This window comes from Protopterus annectens, chromosome 10.part0 (assembly GCF_019279795.1).
Source record: "Protopterus annectens isolate FY-2018-M chromosome 10.part0, PAN1.0, whole genome shotgun sequence".
Classification (NCBI taxonomy): Eukaryota; Metazoa; Chordata; order Ceratodontiformes; family Protopteridae; genus Protopterus; species Protopterus annectens.
The window spans coordinates 1,629,941,823-1,629,969,634 of NC_056744.1; the positions used below are offsets into that span (position 1 = coordinate 1,629,941,823).

The 27,812-nt window shown below is 39.5% G+C and overlaps 1 protein-coding gene across 1 annotated transcript in view; it reads left to right on the forward strand.

The window, feature by feature from the left end:
* Positions 1-14,747: 14,747 nt before the first annotated feature.
* The window catches only part of CDIPT (CDP-diacylglycerol--inositol 3-phosphatidyltransferase), a 455,350-nt gene continuing 442,285 nt past the window's right edge, over positions 14,748-27,812 (forward strand). The window contains exon 1 of the mRNA XM_044086333.1: positions 14,748-14,824. The gene's annotated coding sequence lies outside the window, so the exon portion shown is untranslated. The remainder of the gene's footprint in view (positions 14,825-27,812) is intronic.

Sequence of the window (27,812 nt, forward strand, 5' to 3'; positions counted from 1 at the left end):
CTGAGGTGCATGGACCGAGCATAGTGGAGAGGCATCAAGGAAGCCATGGCTCCATGACATACCCTGACTTGGATGACACCCCGGAATCATTTAGGGGATGCAGAATTAGTGATCCAGGTACATCTGGCCACTATGCACACCATGTTGGAGATCCAGTGTGTGCTCTGGACCTTGAGTTTGGAAGTATAACCACTGTAGGGAATGTGGGACATCCTGCAATGCATACATAGTGACATGGCATATAGGAGCCTGGAGTAGATAGGCCTGCTGAGGTCAGTGGTGATCATATTAGCCTCCATTTGTACATCCATGAGGACCACCATAGCTGCAAGGGACTGGATGTGCAGTGTATGTCCACAAGCCAGGAGCACACAGATGACACTCAATGTTCCTAAGAACTGCAACACTATCACCTGTGGCCATGGCTGCCTCCATCCATTAGGCATAGTTGCTCCCATGGCCAATGGTCTTCTAACTTCACTGTGTGGACATGCCATTAGCTAATAAATCTGGGTCCTCCATTTCATTACCATTCCTATTCTGTCTAGGTCTATTGATTGCAATGCTTAGACATGGCCATCTGCATGGTCATGAATGCTGACCATCTACTGCCTCCCCTCTTAGGGTAGGGGGCCACAGCAGGGTTCCCACCCATGCACTCGAAGCAATACACCATCCAGACAAGACACCTCTAGTCTTGATACTACACGGCCACTGTGTACACCTGGCTAACATTCATTACATGAAAGCTCCACTCCAACACTATAGGAAATACTATCTGACTCACCATCAACATGGCAGAGTCCATGGATATCATATTGTAGGTTTACAGTACGTACTACATTGCATCACCAGATGCATCCAGGCAGTGAAAGTGAGCCTTCATAAGTCCAAAAACATGTTTGATGATGGTCCATGCCCACAACAGCATGGTGTTGCAAGCCATCTCCACCTGGTCTGGGGCTACAGTGGGGAACCTTTTGCCATAGTTATAAGGTGTGTTCTGAAATACTTGCAGCACACAACACTGAACACCATTATGTGTGGCTTGCTACCTACATCCATAGGAGCATCACAATGATGACTCAATGGCTGACATTGTGTGCATGTACCAGTGCAATGACCCTGTAAAAAGTCCTCTATGTGAAACACTGGTAAAAGTCTCATGTTTGTCAGATGTGGGAATCATGGGAACTGCCTGGATGATGCACAGACAACATTGTATGTATATAATATCATGTGCATTGCATACCACCTGGCAGCTGATGTCAGGAAAGTCTTTCTAACTGATATACTAGATACCATGCAGGACAGGTGGGGCCTTGATGCCAAGGTACATGAAGTCAGCATCTCCCATGATCTCAGGGAAATGGCCTATGTTATAGAATGCTTGCATAATGGTTGTTCTTTCCTTTGGTGTCTGTGCAAACCAAATATGCTCCTCTACATGCTTTACCATCATGTCAGGAAACTGGTGTAGGATTCATGAGTCCAGTGCCTGCAAAACTCCTAGTGTGTGCTTTACCAGATGCTGAAAGTTCTTCATGGCAAGGGTGGTTAATGCTGTACAAATATTTACATGAATTGAGACAGGCATTCTATGAATCCCATTGACTTTAAGTGAGTGGTACATGCTCCTGTATGGTTTCTCTGTCCACATGGCAGTGGTTGACAATGTGCTGGTCATTGTATGCTTGCTGGTGACATACTGATCTGCAATGTGAAGGGTGGCCATGAGCAATATTGTGGACCTTGGCTCTGAAGGAGCCCACTAACTATGTCTGATTTCATAGTCTGCATACACAATAGCCTTTACTACCATGATGACACTTATTTGTATGATATTATGTAGTTGTATGCATACAATGTATACCATACTGTTTATGCAGTGGTGCATTGTTTCTTTATATTGTCCCCTCCCTGCACATTAATAATCACCATGCTGTTTTGGTAACACTGCACAGTGTTTACTTCTGAAAGTGACCATAGTTTCTTTATAAAAAAATGCCCATGCTGTATAATTTCCTAGCTTCTGCTAATATTTGTAAATACATTCAATTAGGGCTTAGTACTTTTGACTACATAACGGTAAAATGTGATGTATTTTCAGTTATCATATTAACTTGATGGCTTTTCTGCTCTGCAAGTATTGAAATATTCATCACCAGCTTACATTTCTTACTGGCACTTATTCCCATATTACTGTTTACTAACTGACATCTTATCTAATAATTGGTCAGTGTGTAATTCATGGGGTTACAATGGAGTGAGCACATCTCAGCAAAGTTATAACTGGATCAAAGCAACAGTCACAAAAGTCAGATATATTCTGTACATCAGTTACCGCACAGCTGCATGGATTTCAAAATGATGCTGGTCAATAAATGCCGTGTGGCCTTGAATGACAAAGTGAACCTTTGGCAATACTCAACCTCATCAAAAGTATGCCTTGATGTCATTTTAAAGAGATTGGTCCATCTTTAACATTGTCAGGTTGTTGGTAAGGCTGTCTCCCATGCAAGTCATCTTGTGTCCACAGACCTATTTTTACACTCGGGGGGGGGGGGGGGAGTTAATTTTTTAAAAGCTTTCTTCACACCAGACCATATGACCAGAATCATGTTGACAGGATGGACTTGCTGCCTTTATACAGGACTGTTTCACTAAACAGTTTGTGAACACAATCCTACAAAAGGGAAACATTTACAGAGGTTTCAGATGTATGTTTCAGTCCATAGAAGGGTGACTAGAATCCTGCTGAAAAGATGTAGTTTACATTATTTTCAAAATGATTTGTTTCACATCAAAGTAAATGATCAGATGCTTACTGAAAAGATGCAATTACATCAATATTCTGCCTTCAGTATGATGTTTTACACCTGTATGCATGTTAGATGTTTTAATATTTGCTTATATAGCTTTTTCATCTTGGATGCTTGATTTTTTTGCAAGTCTGTTTCTATGTCTAATGTACACATTCACTACATTATTATTCACCCTATAAATTACTGCCCCACTAATTCTCAATATGATCTGCAGTATGTTCCTAAATACTTGGCTTTTAAATTAATTATGGTGATATAGACAATAGTATAGAATGAGGCTACTTATATCTTTTGTGTTTATGGTGAAAAGACGGTGTGAGTTTGTAAACTTCTTCAAAAGCATTAAGCCTGCTCAAGGCCATTGACATCATTCCGCATGCTGGCATCATACAAAAGTCAAATGCTTTATAAATTGTCCCACATTTAGTAAAGTGAATAACAAACTGAATGAGAAACAGAACTCACGCAGTGTGAGTTGCAGGTGCCTCATCAGAAAGTACAAAAGTGACCATCAGTGTCCCTAAGCTCTCAGTGTTGGGACTACACCTTCCTGGTATTTACTTCTCAGATCTCCAAGCAGAGAGTGACAAGACTTCTGGCTAACAAAGCTTACAGATGACCGATTCCCAAACTGTCCAAAATGGACTCTCTCTCTCTCTCTCTCTCTCTGTCTCTTGCTAGTAAACTGTTGGTGTACTAAGAATGGGCTCAAACTAAATGGCAAAAAGTGTATTATCATCACTTGTGGAAGACAGCCCCCTCCCCTCATTATACTGTATAGACAACACACCACTACAAAATAAAAATGTAGTCAGAAACCTAAGTATTTGGGTTTATAACTCCCTCTCTTTTGACCAGAGTGTGGCAAAGGTAATCAGGAAATCGGAATTTAAACAGAAATACAGTTATATTCAAAATAAAAGAGTTCTGTTAGCCTTTAATACTGACAGAGCTACAACAGAGATGAAATATAACATCATCATGGGATAGTATAAAGAGAGGGATTTACACTCAGTTTTTCAGAGAGAAGATGATTACATATGTGCAAATATATAGGTCTTTGTAGTAGCTATGCAGATGGCTATCATAAATATACTGACTCTGAGATCACACAAAAGTACCCTAAAAAGAAGTTTCATTACCCCTTTAAACAGTGAAGCATTAACATATAACAAAATTAAAACATTGTTTTTGTAGAGGGGCAAGACCCTTGCTCCCCATACCTCCACACATATAAATAGGTTAACTCCAGCATCACACAATGAGGAGTAAAGACAATTCTTTAACCCACTGCTCAATGGAAGACACATCCACTAAAACAAATACAGTACAAAACTTGGTGATGCAATTAAATTTAATGCACTAGAAACAGAAGCAGGATATAAGAAATCAAGTCACGCTTTTGTTTTGTGTAACGGCAAGTGAAGGGCAGATGTTATCATATAAACGCTTAAAGATAAGTTAGGGAAGTCATATGCAGCTGGATTCTGGTTTGTGTTTTCAGACTAAAACTGAAAAATTGATTCTGAAAACAAAGCCGTGTTCCAGTTTTTGTTATAAACTTAAATAATTCAACATAATTTGATATATGGACTCTCGTTCATTTTAGGTTACACAATACACACAGAATGGTAAAGTGATTACTTTTAGCTTATATAATAAAAATACATTAGGTATAACATGCCAGACTGCTAGGCTGCTTTACCACAGAAGATGTATTTCTAAACTGGAATGGAAATATACGTTCTAAGAACAAAGTGGCACACTGAATTTCCAGCCCATCCCAAGCCCATATTTATTTTATTTATTGACTGATTAACTGATATTGTTTACTGGGAAAGTCTGACTGGGTTACAAGAGCCCATTTTTCAGCTGAGGCCAGAGATAAAAGCCCCACTTAACAGAGAAAAAAAAATTCAAGCACATTATACCAATCTGGTGATCCCCTGCCATAAACAAACCCTACAACAGAAGGAGGAAACTGATGCGGAATAAGGTAAAGTCCCAAGACTGGAAAAACTCCCTTATCAGCCTCAACAAAAAGTTGAGATCCCTCATCAAATCCTCTAAAGCTAGCTATGAAAACAGAATTGCAGCAGATAGTAAAGACAACCACAAGGCCTTCTATAGTTATGTAAAGAATCTCTATGGCAATACCCAGATTTGCTTTGAGCTACTGCACAATGGTACCTCCCATACCAAGCCAACAGATATTGCCAATATACTGCTTGACAGATTCAGTCCCAACTTTATCCCTCTCCCCCTCCAAAGGACCAATCACAATACAGTAGATTGCCAGGCACCCAGTATTACTGCTGCACAGGTTAAAACAGCACTGTCCAAGGCCAAGAATACAGCTTCTATGGGACCTGACAATATCCCTGGCTGTGTTCTACATGAACTACAGAGTGAACTAGCACTTCACGTGTGTGCCCTGTTCAATCACAGCCTCACCTCAGGCTTTGTCCCTAACGAATGGTGCACTGCTACAGTCATCCCTCTCCACAAAGGAGGAGTGACTACAGACCCTGGGAACTATTGCCCCATTAGCCTGACGAGTCTGATATGCAAAGCTATGGAATGCATCATCATGGACCTAATAAACAAGGATATAGGGAATCTCCAAACTCTGGATCCCACACAGTTTGGTTTTCTGAAGGGTAGATCATGCCTGATCAACCTGGTCGACTTCTTTGAGTCAGTCACCAGAGCTGTGGATGAAGTCAAGGTGGTTCATACAGCCTACCTTGATCTGGCCAAGGCCTTTGATACCATTCCCCACTCAGGAATCACAGAAAAACTCACTAAGCTAGGCATCAACCACTATATCACTAGATGGGTTGCAAACTGTCTCACAGATAGAGCCCACAGTGTGAAAGTAGCTGACTCCAAGTTAGACTGCCGACCTGTCACGAGTGGAGTCCCACAGGGTTTGGTCCTGGGTCCTCTCTTGTTTGGTATCTACTTCTCTGAAGTCCAGGCCAACATGAAGAGACTCTGGCTGACAAAGTTCACAGACAATTGCAAGTTGGGAGCTATTATTAACTCCCCAGGTGATGTTGACATCTTACAGAAAGGCTTACTGAGACCAACGACTGGTGTCACAACCATGGCCTTAAGCTCAATGGCAAAAAATGTGTCATCCTCTCCTTTGGGAAAAACCTGGTTCCCATGAATTACCACATCGATGGTAGTCCACTGAACACAGAAGGAGTTATAAGAGATCTGGAAACACAGGTTGACAGCAACCTCTGTTATGACCACCACATTGCTACTGTGGTCAGAAAGTCCTTCTATGTGGCACATCTCATTACTAAGGGTTTTGCATCCAGGAAGAAAGAGGTAATTGTCTCCCTCTACTCTTCCCTCATTAGGCCAGTCATCGAGTACAATGCCCCATTTGGCATGTACCTCACTAGACACCTGCAACAACTGGAGAGGCCGCAAAAGTACCTCATAAAGAGGATCCTAGGCCTTAAACACTTGTCCTATATGGACAGACTCAAAAAACACCAACTATTCTCTGTCTCATATTGCCTACTTAGAGGCAATCTCTGCTTGACTTACAAATCCATGTCTGACCCAGCTCTGTTAGAAATGCTACATCTAAAGAAATCCCAATCCCTCTGCACCACACACTCCAGAGACTTCAACCTGATTGCCACAATCAACGGAATAAGCTGGAGGGACAGGTTCATAACCCAGAGATTGCCCATGCTATGGAACAGACTTCCCATACATGTCAAACAGAGCACCTCACTAGCCCTCTTCAAGAGAAATCTTGATGAGTGGATGGGAAATAGAAAATTCACCCCGGGGATCATTCCAGTGGCTCTACTCGACAGAGGCACTGGGAACTAAGGTCAGATGGCACGATGCCAGTGTTATCCTATGGGCTAGGCTTGTAAAGGCTCCAGGGGCCATTAGCCTAGTACACGCTTATGAACCTGTATAAGAAACAGCTGAAAAGTATCTTTTTCAAAAATAACCAACAATATTGTAAGGCACAGAGATATACTAAAATATGTTACAAAGAGAACAATCAGAAAAATCAAATAAAACACTATATACAATTCTGGAGAGCATCCTTTTGGCAATTCACAGTGGTACTAAGTAAAAATCATGTTTAGTTTAGTTGTAAATATAAAGAGGGAGAGAGTTTAGGACATATTATTACAAACGGGAAGAAGGTGATAGGAAAAGGTTATGTAAAGTGGTAGAGATTTTAGGATATGCAGTTGAAGATGAGTAAGTGGAGATGGGTAGAAATTCTTTACAGATAGGGGTGGAGAAAAGATAGGCAAGATTTATGTAAAGCTGGGGGTATAGCATGAGCAGACTCCTGGGTTTTTTAGGTGACCTTTCAGATGATGCTTGAAGGAAAGATGGTAGGTTACAGTTCTAATAGCCTTTGAAATAGAATTGCATTTTTTGGCAACAGAGTAGCAGTAATGGCTATTTCCGATTGCTTTTTGAGGTTTATAGATGGAGAGAAGTTGTTTATCATTAGAATGAAGGGGTCAATTTGGGTGAAAGGAGGAAGAATAGACCTTAGTGTAGGACAGGCATGGGGTTTATAAATTATGTCACGGGCAGTAACTAGTTGCACAAAGTAAAGGTAGTGGGGTACTTCAAGCCAGTTCAAACTTTTAAGGGCCTTGCAGTGTACAGTATTGTTTATTAGCAGCAAATATAGCAACTTTGTTGCAGCATATTTCAAGTTTAGTTTTAACTGATACCTGCAAGTTCGTAAGGATAGGAGTACCATATAAGAGTGAAGGAAGGAGGTAAGTGGTTCCTAGGGTGGTTATAGCAGAGTTAGTAAAAGGTTTTATGTCTGTAAAGCATGCCAAGTTTCTAGTGATCCTTTATATTATTTTGAATGTGGAGTTCAAATCTGAGGTTGTCTTCAGTTGTCACACCAAGCAGTTTTGTATGGAATACAATTTCTATCTCTATATTGTTAACTGAGAAGACTTTGAAGCTGGGTTTGTCCTTCAGGTGTGCTTTGGGGAGGAATAGGTGTAGTTTTGTTTTTGGGGGTTGAGTAGTAATTGGCATTGTGAAGCCAGTTTTCAACAGAGATGATTTCAAGAAGATGCACCAGAGTATCAGATGAACATATTAGTGCTGAATCATCAGCATACTGTATAAGTGATGCTTGCCTAGAAGAGGTATAGAGGTCATTAATGAAAATGTTTAATGAGAAGTGTACCAAGAATTGAGCCTTGGTGTACACCAGTAGTAATAAGGAGGTAAAGGGAGAGAAAGCATGTTGCCATCTAACAGTTTGTTGTCTGTCAGATAGGTAGGTTTTAAAACTACTGAAGTGAAGGAGGGGATAGGCAGAGATGGTGCAGTTGTTGAAGGAGCTTGTTTTGTGAGATGGTATCAAAGCTTTGGGCAGAGCCAGAAATATGGAGGAGATAAGTCTGCTATTGTCCAATTTCTTGTTTATATTGTCTAAGGATAATAGCGCAGTGGTTGTACTATTGCCAGGGTGAAATCCATGTTGAGCACTGGTTAAGAGCTGTTCTGAGAGGCGATGGTGAGGAAGTTGAGTATAGATATAGTTTTCTAGGATTTTTGAGAGAGGGAAGAGAATTGCAATGGGACAAAATTAAGAGACTTCTGTAGAGTTTTCACCCTTGTGCAGTAGGATGACATATGATCTTTTTCAAATGACTTTGACATAAGATTCCTGTATGGATCTATTGATTAAGATAGGTGCTTGGTAGGATATGGCTTCTGCTACCATCTTGAGGTATTCAGGTGGGAGGTTGTCAGTAGCTGTGGAGCAAGGTTTAAGTTTATGTAGCAGTTTTTTATTGTAGATATTGTTGCAGGTTTTAAGGTGAAGCTGTTAGCATGTGTGGTTAAGGATTATTTGGATTCATATTTTTCAGAGGTTAATGTGGTAGTGGAGGGGGAAGTTAGTTATATGTAATGTGTTTATGTCAGGGAGGGTGATGTGCTGTTGGTGAGGGCAGCAATGCTCTCTATAACATATTTATTAAATGTAGTCACAATTCCAGGGGGCATGTTTGGGAGGGATATAGATCTTTTTCTAAGCCAGGATTGAATAGTGTGTGAATAGAGGATCAGAATTTTTTGGATCATTTTTATGATTAAGTTGTATTTGGTCATAGTGCTGTTTCTTATAATTGTATATCTGTGTTTTAGCTTGATTAAAAAGTTCCCTTTATCAAATTTCTTTTAGCCACTCCCTCCAAGATTTTCCTTGATACGCATTATATTTTTGGCGAGGGTGGATAGCCAGGGGGAGTGTTTTACTTTTACTATTTTTATACGTAGAGGGGCAAGGTTATTTAGGGTGTTTAAAAAGGTATTAAAAGTTGCAACTGCATCATCTAATGGGAGAGTTTTTAGTATAGACCAGTTGAAGGACCTTAGGATACTGTTAAATAAGTCTTTGTTAAATTTTGTTAGATTCCTGGTTGGTTTAGGTTGGTGGGTATTGGGGTGATGAGTGGTAAGTCTGTGTGAATATGCAGGGAGATGGTCACTTAGGGAGTTAGGATAGGTTCCACTGATAGTATATTTACTGGGGTCTGAGACTAAACTCCAGTCAAAAATTGTGCCCTTATTACTTCTGTTGTATCTAGTAGGTGCTGTGATTAATTGCATCAGACAAATAGATTTATGCAGGATGAGGAACTGTCAGAGGTTACATTTTGCCAGTCAATATTGACACCAACCAGAATGATTTTTTGTAAGTAATAGTATTAGATACTCAGGAAAGAAATTCTTTGAACATTGGTATTTTGTTACTGGGGGAATGCAAATTTTAATAGTACAGAGTATTTTTTAGAGTTTAGCTTTAAAAGTGTTATGAGTATTTTGGTTGAGTGTAATTTGGGGATGAAGATGGAATAAGAGGAGAGATTATAGTAGTTGTTGACTCCTCCTCCTTTTTTGTGGGGTCTGTCAGTCCTCATAATCTTATAGCTTAGAGGTAGTATTTATGTATCTTTCATGCTGCTTTTAAGTCATGTTTCAGTGACTGCTAGGATATATGGGGGAATAGAGTGATATTTATTGCTTGTAGCTCTGTAATTTTATTACAAATACCAAGAAGATCTAATTTTATCAGACTTAGTTTTACTAGCTGGACTTCTTCTTAATGGAGAGCAGACGTGAGCCTCCATGGACTATGATGTTTGTGGATGGCATTATGATTTGTAGTGAGAGCAGGGAACAGGTTGAGGAGACCCTGGAGAGGTCGAGATATGCTCTAGAGAGGAGAGGTATGAATGTCAGCAGGACTAAAACAGAATATATGTGTGTGAACAAGGGGGAGGACAGATGAATGGTGAGGATGCAGGGAGTAGAGTTGGTGAAGGTGGATGGGTTTAAATACTTGGGATCAACTGTTCAGAGTAATGAAATGATGAGTGTGGAAGAGAGGTGAAGAAGAGAGTGCAGGCAAGGTGGAGTGGGTGGAAAAGAGTGTCAGGAGTGATTTGTGGCAGACGGATACCAGTAAGAGTGAAAGGGAAGGTCTATATGATGGTAGTGAGACCAGCTATGTTATATGGGTTGGAGATGGTGGCACTGACGAAAAGACAGGAGTCAGAGCTGGAGGTGGAGGAGTTAAAGATGTTAAGATTTGCACTGGGTTTGACAATGATGGACAGGATTAGAAGTGAGTATATTAGAGGGTCAGCTCAGATTGGGCAGTTTGGAGACAAAGCCAGAGAGGCACGATTAGATGGTTTGGACATGTGCTGAGGAGGGATGCTGGGTATATTGGGAGAAGGATGCTAAAGATGGAGCTGCCAGGTAAGAGGAACAGAAGAAGGCCTAAGATAAGGTTTATGGATGTGTTGAGAGAGGGCATGCGGGTGGTTGGTGTGACAGAGTAAGATGCAGAATATAGGAAGAAATGGAAACAGATGATCTGCTGTGGTGACCCCTAATGGGAGAAGCCAAAAGAAAAAGAAGACTTGTTCTTAACTGAATGGGAGACTAGTATGTCTGTAAATGGGAAGTGGATTGGGTGGAAAATGCCTTTGTATAAGAAGTAAAGGGTTCATTAGAGAAAGGGCCGCTTGTAACTTAAGGAGGGGAGTTATCTGGGCTGATATGGTGCTTGCAGGAAATGGTGGTATTGAGGTTTTGGTTTAGATTAGTAGGGCCAGGATTTGGGTGTATCTCCTAATACAATTGAATATTTGAGTTATGAGGCAAAAATTTGGAATAATTCATAAGGGTGGGTATGAGTGGATGTTTTGTTTTGAGGGAGGGGTGATCACAATGAAGTGTTCTGTATTTAAGACAAAGAGTAGTGGAGAGATTGAAGAGGCTAGGAGATATATTAGAATACTTATTATAATTGTCTAGGTTAATTAGGAGGTTGGAGGTTGGGGTTTTGGTACTGTAGTTTAAGGGAAATTGACAGTATGTTAAGTGGGAGGTCATTGAGGGAATAATATAAGGAGCAACATTTTGTATACAAGAGTTACTGATCAGGGGAAGAGATGGTAGAGGGCTAGAGTTTTGCAAACTTCTTTTAGATGAAAAAGTAGATGAAAAGGTGAAGGACTGGAGGCAGTGTAAAAGGGTAATGGTTGTTTGGGATACACAGAAAGAGGTTGAGATGATTAAGTGATTAGGTAATATATTGTGGGGTGGAGTTTTTAACTTTCTTGCCATTGAGCAGTCAAACTGGGTGGGGTTTGGCTGGGATGGATGACAGAGAGAGAGGCTGAGATGATTAATAGGTTAGGTAATTATATTGTGGGGGGAGGAGTTTTGAACCATCCTGATGTTGAGAGCTTAAATCTGCTAGGTGGTGGGGCATGATGCAGAATAAGTGTCGAGTTAGGAGGGGTGGTTGGGAATTGGGGGTAGGGTAGGGGAGCAGAGTGTGCATGAACGAAGTTTCTATTTTACACATATAGTGACATTATTTTATTATAAAAGACACTGAGATGTTTTACAACCCCCTCAACTTCTTTTTCTTTTCTGGGCTGAAGATAGTTTTCCACACTCTTGTCAAAGATGAAGCCAGAAACAGTAGTAACATTTACATTTTCTATGTTATTAGACAGCAGAGGGCTGAAAACAGCAGGCTCTGAAAAATTTGGTTTTAAGTTTAATCATAAAAAAGACTATACAACATGGTTCTAAAACACAGAACCACAGATGGTGGAAAAACAGACTCAGATGGAACAAAACCCTTGGCTGCCTAAAACACAATTTTTGTTGACATCCTTGCTGACCCAGCATTATGGTGGGAAGTGTGTAGTATCATAGTACACTGCTCATTCTCCAGTACATAGTCTGTTTTCTAAAACAGCATTTATCTTTTCAGTTTTTGAGTGTGTTTAGCTGTTTTTGAAGAACAAGCTGAGTATAAATTTAAATAAGTTTGCTGGCTAGAAATACTCTTCAGACAATTATAGTAGCAGCAGCCTCATTGAAAATTAGTCTTTTTAATGTAGTAGTTTCTTTTTTTCCTCATAACACCATCAATATAAAATAAAGCCAGTTAAGTTGTATTTTCCAGTGCATCATAAATATTTTAGGGGAATAAAAACACAAAACACACACACCTCCCATAGCCTTATTTGCACCAAATCATGCAGGATTTAGAAATCTCAGGAAAATTGAAGTATTATGTGCTCAGTAGCTAACTATAAACTAATCCAGCACTTCTTTGGCTCCTATGTTATGTCATAAGACAGCTAGAATGTAAAAAGTGGAAAACACACAGTCACACCTCTCAACTGTCCAGATTTTTGCATCATATTTGGTCTGTTCCTCAAACACATTGCATTTCTGCAGGCAATTTATCAAAGATTCAAGTCACTAAATAATATACATTTGGATTTTAGACATCATATCCCTCAGAAAATGAATGATAATGCAAAAAATGTTATTCTAGCAACTTTCTAAGTTTTTAAGAAAAATGTTTAAAATCTTTCCCTGATTTGGGGCCTTTGTTCCCCCTCCCCCATTATTTTGGGCTTTGTCCAGATTTCTTGTGCTTAGAGGTTGAGATCTAAGCAAACAATCCATTTTACCATGAAAGTTACTGCCAAGTAGTATTTTGTTTGCAAAATGTATAGTATACAAGCACACAGAGTTGGATACAGTGAGTGTTTTCATATAAACTGCTCCCCTTAAACTACATAGCTGCTTGCTGCACAATCTGTACAGATACACACTTTAGCAGACAGAAAAACTTCACTTTTTCTTTATGTAGAAACCTCTAGATATACTGACTTCTACTGTTCTCTGTAGAAAGAGGTAGCTACTTTAAGACAAGCCTAAACAGTAGTTAAATAGACAGTTTTTATCTGAATCGTATAAAATGCTATATTTTATAGTCTAAATGGGAATAAAATTCAGGTGTGCACCTGCTTTTACAGGATTCGTTTGTTTTAACAAGTGCCTCCTAGCAAAAGCAGTGTCAACAGGAAGAGGTCTCTTATTACCATAAGGCTCAAACAGTTTGCATCTAGTAATCTCTAAGTTAAATGTGGGGACCCATGGGTTTGTAAGGGGTTGCTGTTGCCCAAAGAAGATAATACGAGCTTAACTAACATCTATGCAATGAAATAAAATATGTCCCAGAATTTAGCATCAGTTTTAGTGAAGAAAATTTCTGGATGATATGTTATGACATATCAATGACATATCAGTTTAACAAAAAAAACATAGAGTATAAATAAAAGATCGATTGTAGTTTTTAAATATTTTTAGTAGTATTAAGTGATTGTTTGCATTATTTTCTTTAGCTAGATTCTACATTTACATTAATGTATTCAGTTTAACAATGTGTCCTTTATTTCTCCCTATTCTGGTTACCTTAGCCATGGATTTCTAAGGGAAAGGCTCATATCAAGCCGTATTAAATGGTAGGAAACAGTGAAAAGAAATGATTCTGTCCACTTACATTTTTCAGTGATGTGGTCATTTTAAAGATACTAAAATACCAATCTGTAAATTTACAGTCAGACATACGAAATATATTTAACTAAAAATATGTCTATGTTATCTTGGATGTATGTTTTATTTCTTACTTTGTAGTCACCATTAATTTTACAGTTGAATGTTGAGGGTAGTTTGTATCCAGTCTTTGAATCCTGACTTCCATTTTGAGTCATCTCTGATTGAATTTACATTTTAATAATGAAAAAAAAATCTCATTCACATTTTTGTTAATAAATGATAAAGAAAGATGCTGTTTTTTGTTTGTCTTAATGAATGTGTGATAGAATTCCACATTAATGAATTCATTTTATTACTGTTATAGCATTATTTTTGAAGACAAGCATTGCAAATAGTAAATAGTATTCATCCCTGTTCTAATCTACACGAGTGTGAATTCTCAAGACAAAACTATTATCAAGCCATGTCAGGAGATAAAAATGGTGCAGACCAGGTATGATCTTCCATCTTTCACTGACACTTCTCATGCTTTTAGAAACTTAAAAAAAAAAACTGTTAAAGCTGACATGGCATCTTTAAAACATAAACATTAAAGGACCTAATCTTATTTATAATGCAAGTGTTATACCTGGTATACATTAAGAGGCACATTAAAAAAAAAATAAACAGTTTTGATTATCTATTTCTCCACAAAGAAACTGTATTTTTTCAAGGGGGTATGCAAAAATTACAGAAACTCAGTCTGACGAGTGAAATCAGAATATTCTATCTATTAGTAGAGACATAACAATGTTTTGACAAGTTTAATATCTGATTTTTTGTATATTAAATTCCTCACCTTTCTGAGAATTAAATGATATTTTACACTGATTTCTGGCAGCCGTACTGCCTGATTTAACAAACACTAACATTTTTCATAGAAATTCAAGCTTAGTTTTTCAAAATAAAATCTTTAGACTGTCTCTTCATCAGACAACTGTCTTTCTCTCTTATTTTTTTCAGGATGTTATGAAACAATACAGAGGCACTTATACACTGCAGAATCCCATTCATATATCTTCATCTATAGAAGCCATAAGGTAGGTAATCAGATAATGGTTTTGACAAGAGCCTGTGTTTGTTTAATATATATTAAAAGCAATATATTTCTGAAACTAAAGCTATATTTTATGAGCAAGGTTATTTTAGAGATGTTAGTGTATTCTTATGTATTAAGAGCTATCTATTTCTGAGAATAAAATTATAGTTTGTGACAATTACAGCAGATGTTCAAGCTGAGGCATGTTAATATTTTACACAGAAACTCACTATAAAACGATGTACAGACGAGCATAAGTGTATGTAATCTAATTAACCCTGCATAGGAAAAAAAAAAATCAGTGTTTAGTCACTGTTTAAAAAAATACCACAGTGGATCAGTGGGTACAATGGGGAACGCTTACCTGACATCAACACATGAAACTCAGTGAATTCATTTGGCACACATTTTATAATCACCTGTTTAAACATCTCCAACACCTCCACTACCTATACTATATCCTCTTTTTGGGGTGAAAAAAACAAAAGGTTAGACATGTCTGAACATGTCCACATTCACTATGCACAGGACAGGAATAATTCAGTACCATACCCAGAGACACTTTTGTATGGCCAGGTAGAAAATGGCTACATTTTGACTCAATGTACAATGCCAATACATTGTGGATATAACACTATAGCTGGTGTAGGCCCAGGATGCTGTGACATCATTTCCAGTGGAACGTTCAATGGGCAAAGGGCAAATGGCAAATAATGGTGCTTACTGGATGAGACACTACTCTCTTGCACATTTCCACATATGATGTCAGTAGTTCCCAAAAATGTTATCAAGGTCATTAATTAGAGGGGCTTTGCCCTTATGATATTTACTATACATGTCCACTACTGAACTTAGACTCTCTGACTACCTTTCCCTCCTCAGCTGGGGAGTAGGGTGCTATAGGCTCACCCTGTAACAAATGCTGAAAGCTTGTTCCAGGCACATGGACTCTAAATATATAACAAGCAAGTACTAATTCTCTTGTGCAGGAGGGGGTTCAAGTTCTGCTTACAACAGCAATGCAGATGGTCATTTAGAGAAGTTGTTGAGACTGCATACAGAAAATCCCAAACATGTGAAGTATGTCTACTTCAGTCATTGCCTTCAATCCCTCACAGACATTCAGACCTAGTATCCAGACAACTAATCAACATTGGAAAGAGGAGGACTTTCTCACATTGTTTTCTGAGATGCAGAGTTTAGAAGGGTGAAAAACTATAAGCATACAGTGAGTCACAGGCCCAATTATGTCTAGGGATGAGGTTCAAGTCTGCCCCCAAAAATATATATATATATATATATATATATATATTTTTTTTTTTTTGTATACACACACATATATATGTGTATACATCAGAGTCATTTATGTAGTCAAAGGAAAAAACACTGAATGTTCATCAGTCAAATATTCAATGCTGTTTGTTTGATCTCGGAACTGGTATATACAATTTTCAGGGGGTATGGGAGTACAAACAAGCTTTTGTTTTCCTTGATGTTTTTAGGTTTGATACTTTTGTTTTGAAGCTTTGATGTCTTGATGTTTTGAATGTAATATATATATATATATATATATATATATATATATATATATATATATATACATATATATATATATATATATATGTGTGTGTGTGAGTGTGTCTTTATACACACACATATACACAGACATGTACCACTCATTAGGAAGTAACATTATTATCATAGTACTAAGCAAGTGACAAATAGATGGTTTGAATTAGTTAGCATTTATTATGACTAAAAATATAACCACAATAATTATTGGTCTCAAACCTTCCACAATTACAATCCAGTCACTACTGGTGTCATATCCCTGTTTTTTTAATGAAATTGCAGTGGTTTAGTTGAGTAATATTGATCATACTGAAAGTGTGTTTTAAATATAAACAGTAAGCTACAACAAATAAAAAGGTGTGACACCCAGTGCACACAAATTAAAGTTGCTAAAAAAACTGGAAACTGTCTATAAATAATTTGGGTCCAAATTCAGTCTAGTGCTAGACAGAGAAAAATGGAAAGTGTCTATAAATAAGTTGGGTCCAAATTCAGTCTGGTGCTAGACCAGTGATGGCGAACCTATGACACGCGTGTCAAAGGTGACACACCAAGATGTTTTGGGTGACATGCCAGCATTTGCCAACACCAGAGTTACCAAAGAAACCGAATGAACAAAAATATAAGAAATATGAGACCCTGCACCGCCCAGAGATTAAAATGGATTCTCACCATCCATATTAGCATACCATCTGCCTTCGCAGCAGCCACACAGTTCAGCTGACTTCTAACTGCTGTACTGGAAGCTCATTTTCAAGGCGCAACCATGATATCTGCAACTGTAGTCTCCAAATGAGTGCATTTGTTTTAAATCAGCTTTTGCAGTCGTTGCTTTTGTGAAGTGCATTGAATTATTTTGTGCCAGGAGCGAGTTCAGCAACACTGCTGCAGAGGTAAGGGAGTTATTAACCTCAAAGACTATTTCAGTATACTGTCTCGCGATTCTGCAGAGGGCAGTGCTGACATTGTTTTCCCTTCGTGCCGTTACACTTCTGCAAAGGGCAAGTAGTCTGCATTTCTAAGAGTGTGCTGTTTTACATTCCTATCAACTGTTGTTGTCTTTTGGCTTTTCCCAGTTAGGGGTCACCACAGCGGAACTCCGTTCCGCTAATGATTGGCAGTAGATTTTCACGAATGGTGCCAGCTCGACGTTCAACCTTCAACGAAGGCACGCCCATTTACGCATGTCTTTCGAATGCCCATCCAACTGCTGGGAGGACATGCAGACTCCACACAGAAGGCACTCCCCGCACTCCAGCTGAGAATCGAATGGGAGAACCTCTTGCTGTGAGGCAACAACGCTACTGCTGCACCACCGCGGAAGTCATACATTTCTATCAACTATCCTGCTTAATCCCTCCTAAAACTGGTGACTTTTTACACTTAATCATAACAATAATTAGATTTATAGACTTATTTTACTTCAGAAAATGTATAATAATTCACCCTCATTTTATTCCATTTACATTTGGGGGGGGAGGTGACACACCATTAGAGTCAAGTAAGGGCATTTTGCAAATTTGCCATCACTGTACTAGAGAAATTTCCAAGACAAATACCATAGTACTATAGATATAAAAAGAAGAAAGCTTATACAGCTGTGAGCAATCATGTGTAAAACGACAATGACAACTTAAACAGCATTTTAAGCATGTGCAGACCATGTGCCATTCCAGCCAGCAGTAAACCAACTTTTCAGTCTTCAGATAAACTCAGTTCGACCCTGTTTCATCAGGGAGAAACACTTCAAATGCCTGAATCTTCAAGTCAGTAATATGTCTTGTGATAAAATTATTTTTCACAGTATCAGCCTTACTTTTAGGGGTTGCAGATACCTCCAAATAAAATGTTGAGGAGATCCTACAGACATCAGTGGACATACTTGGGCATAACAATATATCTTCTCTCAACATGAAACAAATGAAATATCTTCTGCTGAAATGGGCAAAAACATTCCTGCTTAAAGGAAAGTAGATCCTTCCCCACAACATAAATTACTCTCTCACTGATACAGTTAAAACCAGAATGTATGCTTTGTGCCCAGATCACAGTTAAGTACACGAATCGGAGAGTGAAAGTCTAATATTACATAAATGCTTTGCCATTCCCATTGAGTGGTTGGCTGAGGTGCAAGTTGCTGAAGAAAAACAGACAAACTGTTATTACTGAGTTGTTAAAAAGGTAAGCCCAACAGGTGCTTTTAAAGAAGCAATCTAGATGCACTGTCTGGTTAAGTGGCTTGCTCAGCTCACTTTTGCACAGTGTGAAAGAGTAGACTGAGAGAATCAAGCCCAAAACAACTGGATAGTACTAATTTTGCAGGTCACAGCCTTAACCCTCTGGGCTATACTACCTGCTAACAAATGAGGGCCTTAGCAAAGGCTAAATCCAGTGCTTCTATGGATGCAATCATTCCCAAAATTCATGAATTCTTTGCAGTGTGAAAGTCTGATGTTCTACACAGTAGTAGCAATATAGTTAGTGTTCCCATTTGGGGGGGGTGTTAGAAACTGAAAAATGAATCAATTCAACTGTGCTGAAAACAAATCTTGGTGATAAAATTAATAAGTCACAGCTGCTTCTGAGACTGAGCATGTTTTTCTGGTAAATGACATTCCTTCCATTACTGGATGCACATTTGTAATGAGAACACAATGGTGCAAATTGTCTTTACTCCATTTAGCTTTTTAACAGCAGTATCTGAAAACCACTGAAGACACTCAGGAAATGATCAAAGAAACTGAAGATTGTAAGTGTGTGTGAGTTGGGGGAAGGTTCTGTCTAATATTATAAGTAGGCAAATTTCAAAGGTCATTGCCATATTTCATTCATTTTGGAGCATAGCTGATACACACTTTTCTGTCTCAGCTAGATTTGTTTGTAGTGTACCATGTTATCTGTTAAGTGCATGTTGCAGATTTGCTTTTCTATGTGTTTTATAATGCTGGGGTTAATTATTACAGTCTATTAATTTTATTTGGTCATCTACCATTCAGTTCTTTCACCTTCAATATTGTTTAACTGGCCATCAGTTATTACAGTTTAATGTATGTTAATATAGTTAATAATTTTCCACCCCTTTTTGGGATGACAGCAGGACCCAAGGAAACTGTTGCACTACCCACCATCAGTCCCTCATCCTCCCAAAGTGGTGACAGCTGGGTGACTGTAAATAGATCCAGCATAGTATAATAAGCAATATTTTTCCTAGTATAATATAATAACAGGCTAACTTCTCTCTCCCCACCCTCTCTATACCTTTAACCCCTCTTTACTGCTTAAAACTAGCATCCACCCTGATTTCTTTTCCCTTAATGTCGTTCTGTGCTCTGACCTACATCTACCTCTCTCCCACCTCTTCTTGCCTGTCTTCCTTCCATTCCTCTCTTCTCTTCTTGCCTCCTGCCTCTTCCCCAATATATTACTCTTCATATTCCTTTTACTTCTCTTCCCTTCTGAGCCTTAACTCTTATCTATATGACTAATTCCTTTGCATAACCTTTATAAGAGAAAGATTGCTTTTAAACCATCTGAATATTGGATTTGAGTTTATACTGTTTGAATTCTAAAATGTATCTTGATATTATTAACGAGTTGATTTATATTTCTGTTTTACTGTATGTCTTTATTAACAACTTGTTCTGTCTGCCTTATTTTGTTATGTGTGGAGCTTTTCTCCCCGGGCCTCTACTGAAAATGGACATATATCCAGCTAGACTAGCCCGGTAAACAAATGTAAAATAAAATAAATAAATAAATAAAATAAGCAATATAGTTCAAAACACCTGTATGCCACCCAGCAACAGCCCCTAAGGCAAGACAATGTACCTAACACTTTAGTCATAGGTGACTCTATAGTCCGGCACACTGATGTCCCTCTCACCAGTTGAACAAGGAGAAAATTACAGTCAGCTGCCTGTCGGGTGCCAGGATCCGCCACATAACGCATGCACTCAAGTCACTCCACAACAAGTACAAATATGACTCGTGTCATTGTCCATGTTGGAGTGAATGACTTGAGACGTACCTCCCTGGACTACATGAAAAGAGACATGGAAGAGCTCTCGGATCATGTGGCCCAGGCAGGTATGACCCTAGCCCTGAGTAGCATCCTGCCTTTGCCCAGAATGATACCACAATATAAGGACAAAATGATTGACTTCAACAATTGGCTAAGCTTCTGGTGTCATTCAAAGGGGATCCAGTATCTGTCTGCCTGGGACAACATGATTGACAGACCACGATGCTTTGCCAGAGATGGTCTGCACCTGTCGCCTCTGGGATTCAGGTTACTGGCTAAGGCTCTTGCCACCCCATAGTGGCTTTTTTAGGCAAAGTTCAAAGAACAAAACCACCACCTTAACAGGTACAAGCATGCAAAATATGAAGGTAATGCTACTCAATGCTAGAAGTCTAAACCTCAAAATGCACTCTGTCGAGGCACTCCTAAAAATGGAGAACATCGATATCTGTGCAGTAACTGAGACCTGGTTCAAGGCTCCAGAGAGCACCGCTGCAATACCAGGCTACAACTCTTACCACACTTTCGGCCACCAAAGCAGGACCGAAACACTAAAGGTGGAGGAGTGTCAATATTCACCAAGGATATTCACACCACCAGGCTAATTGCCCAACACAATGCGTCTGAAATTCTCCAGGTGCAACTAATACTAGGTAAGACTGCAATCCAAATTGTAGCTTGCTACAGATCCCCCACCATACCCCAAGATTCTCACTACACCTTTCTAAACATACTGGAAAATATTAAGATAGAACCAAACACCCTAATACTGGGTGATTTTAACTACCCTGCCATTAACTGGGAAAGCTACTCATGTACCAACACCTTTGCCCAACGGTTCTTGGAATTCATAAATTCCAATGCCCTGGATCAACTAATCCATAGTCCCACCAGGGGCTCCAATATCCTAGACCTGGTCATTACCAACATGGGAAATCGATGCTCCACAACTATGGTCACCCCCTCGTTAGTCACGTCAGACCATAAGCTAATCACCCTTAACATCCACATCCCACCCCCACCTCCCAGTAAGGAAACCTCCATAAAAAACTTCTCCAAAGCCAACTTCATGCTACTCAAGTCAGAAGTGACAAACTTCATGACACCCATGCAGACGGGAGCTGAAAGTCCAACTGCTGAATCCTACACTAAGGCACTGTATGAGAACATCCACTCATGCATAAATCGTGCCATCCGAAATAGAACCAAGATGCTCTCATCCAAAAAAAAAGAAGCCAATCTGGTGGTCCCCTGCCATAAACAAACTTTACAACAAAAGGAAGAAACTGTTGCAGAAAAGAGGAAAATCCCAGGATGCAAAAAACTTCCTTACCAGCCTCAGTAAGAAATTGAGATCCCTCATAAAATCCTCCAAAGCTAGTTAAGAAAATAAAATTGCCAAAGATTCCAAAGACAACAACAAGGCATTCTATAACTATGTCAAGAATCTAAATGGCAATGCTGAGATCTGCTCTGATCTAAAACAGAATGGCATTAAATATACTGATCCCAAGGATATTGCCAATATCCTGGCAGATCGATTCAGTGCCAAATTCACCCCCCTCTCATCCCCTAAATGGCCCATCTCAATACCGGAAGATTGCCAAATTCCAGTAATAATGGCCACACAGGTAAAAAACGCACTCTCCAAAGCTAAGAATACAGCATCCATGGGACCAGATGACATCCTGGGCTGTGTACTACATGAACTACAATATGAACTGGCACCTCACCTAAGTGCCATGTTTAATCATAGCCTCACCTCAGGTTTCGTGCCCACTGAGTGGCGAACAGCTACAGTTATCCCACTCCACAAGGGGGGATCCACCTTGGATCCCGGAAACTACCGTCCCATCAGTCTGACAAGCCTTATCTGCAAGGCCATGGAGCGTATTATCATGGAACTTATAAACAAAGACATTGGCAACCTTCAAACACTGGACCCCACCCAGTTTGGGTTCGTGAAGGGCCAATCTTGTCTCCTGAACTTGATTGACTTCTTCGAATCAGTCTCCAGAGCCATGGACAAGGGTAAGGTGGTCCACACAGCCTATCTAGACCTTGCCAAGGCCTTTGACACCATCCCCCACTCTGGAATCATAGATAAACTTACTAAGCTGGGCATTAATCCCTACGTCACCCAATGGGTTGCTAACTGGCTTACTGATAGAACCCACACTGTAAAAGTAGCCGACTCCAAATCCAGTTCCAGACAAGTGACAAGTGGAGTACTTCAGGGTTCAAGTCCTGGGACCACTCTTGTTTCGCATCTACTTCTCTGAAGTACAGGCCAACACTAAGAGACTCTGGATAACAAAGTTTGCAGATGACTGCAAACTGGGAGCCATTACTGAATCCCCAAATGATGTGGATACTCTACAAAAGGGCCTTACAGAAACAGATGCTTGGTGCCAGAGCCATGGGCTCAAGCTCAATGCCAAGAAATGTAAAGTTATCCCCTTTGGGAAAAAACATGTATCCGTGAATTACCATATAGGTGGCAGTACACTAAATACCGAAAGTTTGATAAGATACTTAGGGACACAGGTGGACAGTGGTCTCACCTTCGATAACCACATCGCCACAACAGTCAGGAAATCCTTCTATGCAGCACACCTCATCACTAAGGGCTTTTCATCCAGAAAAAAGAAGGTCATTGTCCCACTGTACTCATCCCTCATTAGACCCATTATAGAATACAATGCCCCGTTTGGTATGTACCTCTCAAGACATCTGCAACAACTGGAAAGGCCACAGAAATACCTCACTAAAAGAATCACAGGCCTAAAGCAGATGCCCTACGCTGACCGCCTTAAAAAACTCCAGCTATACTCTGTCGCATATCGTCTACTCAGAGGCGATCTTTGCTTAACATACAAGGCCATGTCAAACCCAGAGCTGTTGGACATGCTACACTTAAAGAAATCCCAATCCCTCAGTGCCATATGCTCCAGAAAAACATGCTGGAGGGATAGGTTCCTGACCCAGAGACTCCCCAGACTCTGGAATAGATTGCCCATACATGTCAAGCAGAGTGCCTCTTTGGTCCTCTTCAAAAGGAACCTTGGCGATTGGATGGGAGAAAGGAAATTCACCCCAGGGATCATGTCAGTCACCCCGCTAGACAGGGGTCCAGGGAAGTAAATAATGTGGGAAGAAATAGCCAGGGAATTGTTATGGCTAGGCTTGTATAGGCCCTAGGGCTGATAGCCTAGTACCAACCTATGAACCTATGCCCTAACCATGGATTCATATCTGCCCCATGGTCACTCACATTATTGCACGTCCCTCTTCTGCCAACATAGAATGAATGCCTTGTTTCTCTCTCTCCTTTTTTTTTTTTTTGCTTTGCTGCACAGCCTTAGACTCAGATAGGGAGACACTAGCTTCACCTTCTAAGGAAGATGAGATTGGTGATTTACCCACAAATTCCGCCTTCCTCTTTACTTCCTCATCTGGACTTTCTGTAAGCTAGATTCACTTCTCAGACTTGGGATGTTCATCATATAGATCATTGCTGCAGTAGCCTTAGCTATATGAGTTATATCCTGCCAAGGATATAACTGCCGGTCAGCTTCCAAAGCTTCAGGGCACCTTTCATACACCCAAACTGACTGACAGCTTGAGCTGAGCTGACTAAAAACAAGTTTGGATACCAAGCCCTTCAGTGCTTTACTGCCACCAAAGAGTATGCTCCACTGAGGCTTTCAAAATTCGATGGTCAGGTTGTGCTGCTCCTGTACTGGATAGAAATGTTCTCTTTAGGAAAAAATCTTCCATTCAATAATTTTTGTTTATTATTAATACTTTCCTCTTCAGGAAAGTTATCCTAAACTAAGAGTTTGTGTTTTAAAGTTTAAATGGACTGTCATGAGACTGTATTGTATTTTTAAATGACAGCGCTCATTTTCTTGTCAGTTTAAAAAAGTTGTTTAAAGTAACTGAAAAACATTTTTTCTGTGAAGAAATTGTGTTTATTTTACTTTGTTGGGACTGGCAAAGTATTTTGAAGTGCTTTTCAGTTATTTGTCTGAGAAAAAAGTGACTTTTAAAGACGTTTTTGTTAAATTACTGCTTGTTTTCCCTGAGAAAGAGGCACAATTTTTCTTGACCTTGGAACAATCTGTTGGGCCTATAGTCCGTCCTTCTTCCAGCTACAAATAGAAGAAAATTAAGCAACCAGCCTTTTTCCATCACAGCAGGCTAGCAATTTGCCTTAGATGTAGGTGGGTGACTCTGCTGCGGCCATTAATTGTACCTCAGACCACTAATCTTTTACCTCAAAACCTACTGGTGCAGTACCTACAGCCACTGTGGACAGGGGTTAGCAACATCCTCTGCAGCTGTTGAGGTCCCCCTCATTGGGCAAAGGAAGAACAGCCACTCTTGTCAGTCCTGGGAGAGGGAGCAGGGAAGGCTTCCCTGGTTTGTCAGAATGTTTTGCCCATCCCTGGGGAAGCTGCTGCTGTTGCCATTAATAACACTGTTGGTCCCATTTTTTTCTGTCAAAAAGTAACAGAAAACTAAGCATGTATCTATCCCTCCTCACATTTTTTTAGACAGGAGTCATTTACTGGGTCTAGTTCAGGCTTTCATTCAAGCTATTAATGTTTATATAGAAGTTTCTGGTAAAAAAGAGGATTCCTCCTTTCCTGGAGAAATTCAAGATTCTGAATCTGGATAAGAGGATCAAGGGACAGATACAGGGATTTATCCTTAGATTTCTGATCCGGATTCAGAGGTGAGCTCAGTTTCTGAATTTGTGTGTGTGTGTGGGGGGGGGGGGGCTGTTTCTTTGAGAATGTGTTAGTGTTTTTGGTGGGAGAACACTGAGCTTTCTCAGTCTTTCAGAAAATACTATGGCATGTACAGAAGGAATTGTCAGAACCTGCACATATTCCTCCAGTTCTGTCAGCTTTGGAGGATGTGCATAATACTGTCTGCAGTTTTCCTGACAATCAACTAACTGTTCCTAAAAATGCAGATAGGATGTATAAAGTTCTGTCTTTTAAGCTTTCATACACTCTTCTCAAATCTGACTCAACAGCTATAGTTTTAGTTAATCTCTCTACTCCTAAACATTTAGGTAATTCCGATCCTACTCTTTCTGATAAGAACGGAATGATTGTAGGAAAAAGTGTATACTTCTGCAAGTTTGATTTTCATAATTCTGAACTGTCAGGCTCATATGTTAAGGTTTGTTCTGACTAATTGTGAAAGTACGAGGAATGTTTTATTTGCAGTTTCTTCTTAAGGGGAAAATTTGCTTTAAGTAATTTAATTTTTTTCTTTTGTTAATGTCACAACTCATTGTTTACAGTGTGTGCATATAAAGCTGTTGATACTTCTTCCAGGGTATGGCCACTGGTACTGTTTTGACGACATTTGCCTGGCTGTATTCTCAGAACCTCCCAGATGATGTTCAAAAATGGATTTTAAATTCTCATTTGGACAGAGATTTTGTTTTTGGCTCCTCTTCTACAGAGGTGATCAAAAGTATGATGAAAAGGGTAAACTGATACAAGGGATCTGAAAGATTTTTCAGTCCTCATTTTTCAAGTTTTTCAAATAATTCTCTAAGAAGTAAGAAACAAAATAAACATGCTTAACAAAATGCAGGTAAACAAACATTAAAGAAGAAATGGCAAGTGTGGTTCCAAGAAGATAAATTCTGGAAACTCCCAAAACCAAGGACAGTCTAGTAAGTCAAAATGACTATATAAGAGACCCCCCTGCCCCATGGCAGTCCATGTTTTGCTTTCTGAAAGTCTGAATCTCCACTTTTCACTTTGGCAACAGATAGTTTCAGTCAAATGGGTACTGACAATCATTCATCAAAGTGACAGATGGCAGTGGGAGGAAATTCTTCCTTTTCAATGGGTAATTCCTCATCCCCAGACAAGACCAGACACTTCTGTTTCCACCTGTCCTTCATCACATGTTGTTTCAGGGAGTGATAGAACCAGCTCTCCCTTGCAAGGTGGGAAACAAGTTTTAATCAAGGATATTTTTAGCACCAAAGAAATAAAATGTTTGGAGACCATTTCTGGATCTTTATTTCTGAAACCTGTTTGTGATAGTGATAAAATTCAAAATGATGTCTCTTCACAACCTGTACTTCTTCCTCATTTAAGTTTCCTTGCAACATTACATTTAAAAGATGGTTATCGCATTCCTAATCATCCAGAATTCAGAGATTTCTTAATGTTTTGTGTGTCTGAATTACATTATCAGTTTCTGCCTTACCTTTTGGACTACACACTGCACCAAGAGTGTTCACAGTGTCTAGCTCCAGTTATAGCTCATTGCAGATTACAGGGTATCCCTTTTTTTCTATATTTAGATGACCTGCTTATATTTTTTTCAGTGTCAGGAATCTCTCTCTCTTGGGTGAAAGATTGCTTAAGAGAATATTCAAAAGTCTTTCTTGACTCCTTCACACATGATTATGTTTCTGGGATGTCAACTAGACACAACAGTTCAAAGAGCTTTTCTTCCACAGGAAAAAATAGATCTATACCTAGATTTATTTCTAGGGTTTTCCACTCAAGCTTCAGTCACAGTGAGGGAATACCTCAAGATTCTGGGTTTCATGGCATCTGTGATTTTCATGAAACCCAAGGCAAGACCACATGAGAATGATATAGTGTATTTGAAGTCTCCTTGGTCCCAGCACCAGCATCCCTTGTCTTTTTAAGTCCCAGTGCTGAGTTTTGTCATAAAGGAAATCACTTGTTAGAGACAACTGATATCCCTAAATCCAGATCTCCCCTTCTCCCACCCTATTTCAAAGCAGCCAGTCACCACAGATGCCTCAGACTTTGCTTTGGAAACAGTTTCAAGATGGATAAAAGTGGAAGCTGTGTATCACACCAAGGATAGATAGAAGAACATAGATATAAAAGAGATACTTCCCCTGATCAAGGCACTCAACTCTCTGAATTATCTTTGGTCCCCAGGACGTCTTCAAGTTGTTACTGACAATGCCACACTCATGTGGTACATGAGCAAGCAAGGGGGACCAGGTCATACCACCTCTGCAGACTAGCAATGTTAGCTTGAAATATAGCTTAACAGCACAGTCTAACTCTATATGCATCCTACATTCCATTCCAGCAAAACTGTGTGGCAGACAAGCTGAACAGGACAAGGACAGACCCACATAAATTGAAACTAGATAAGGAGTCTTCCAAGATTTGATCCGTCCTTGGGGATTTCCTGAAGTAGAGCTATTTGCCTCCTTTCTGAACAGTCAACTTGCAAGATTCTGTTCCAGGACTTCATGTAAGAAGGCCTGGAAGATGGATGCCTTTTCCTTGGACAGGAGTGTTCCTGTATGCTTTTCCACCCTTTCCACTAATATCCAGGGTACTTCTGAAGATTCAAAAGGAATACA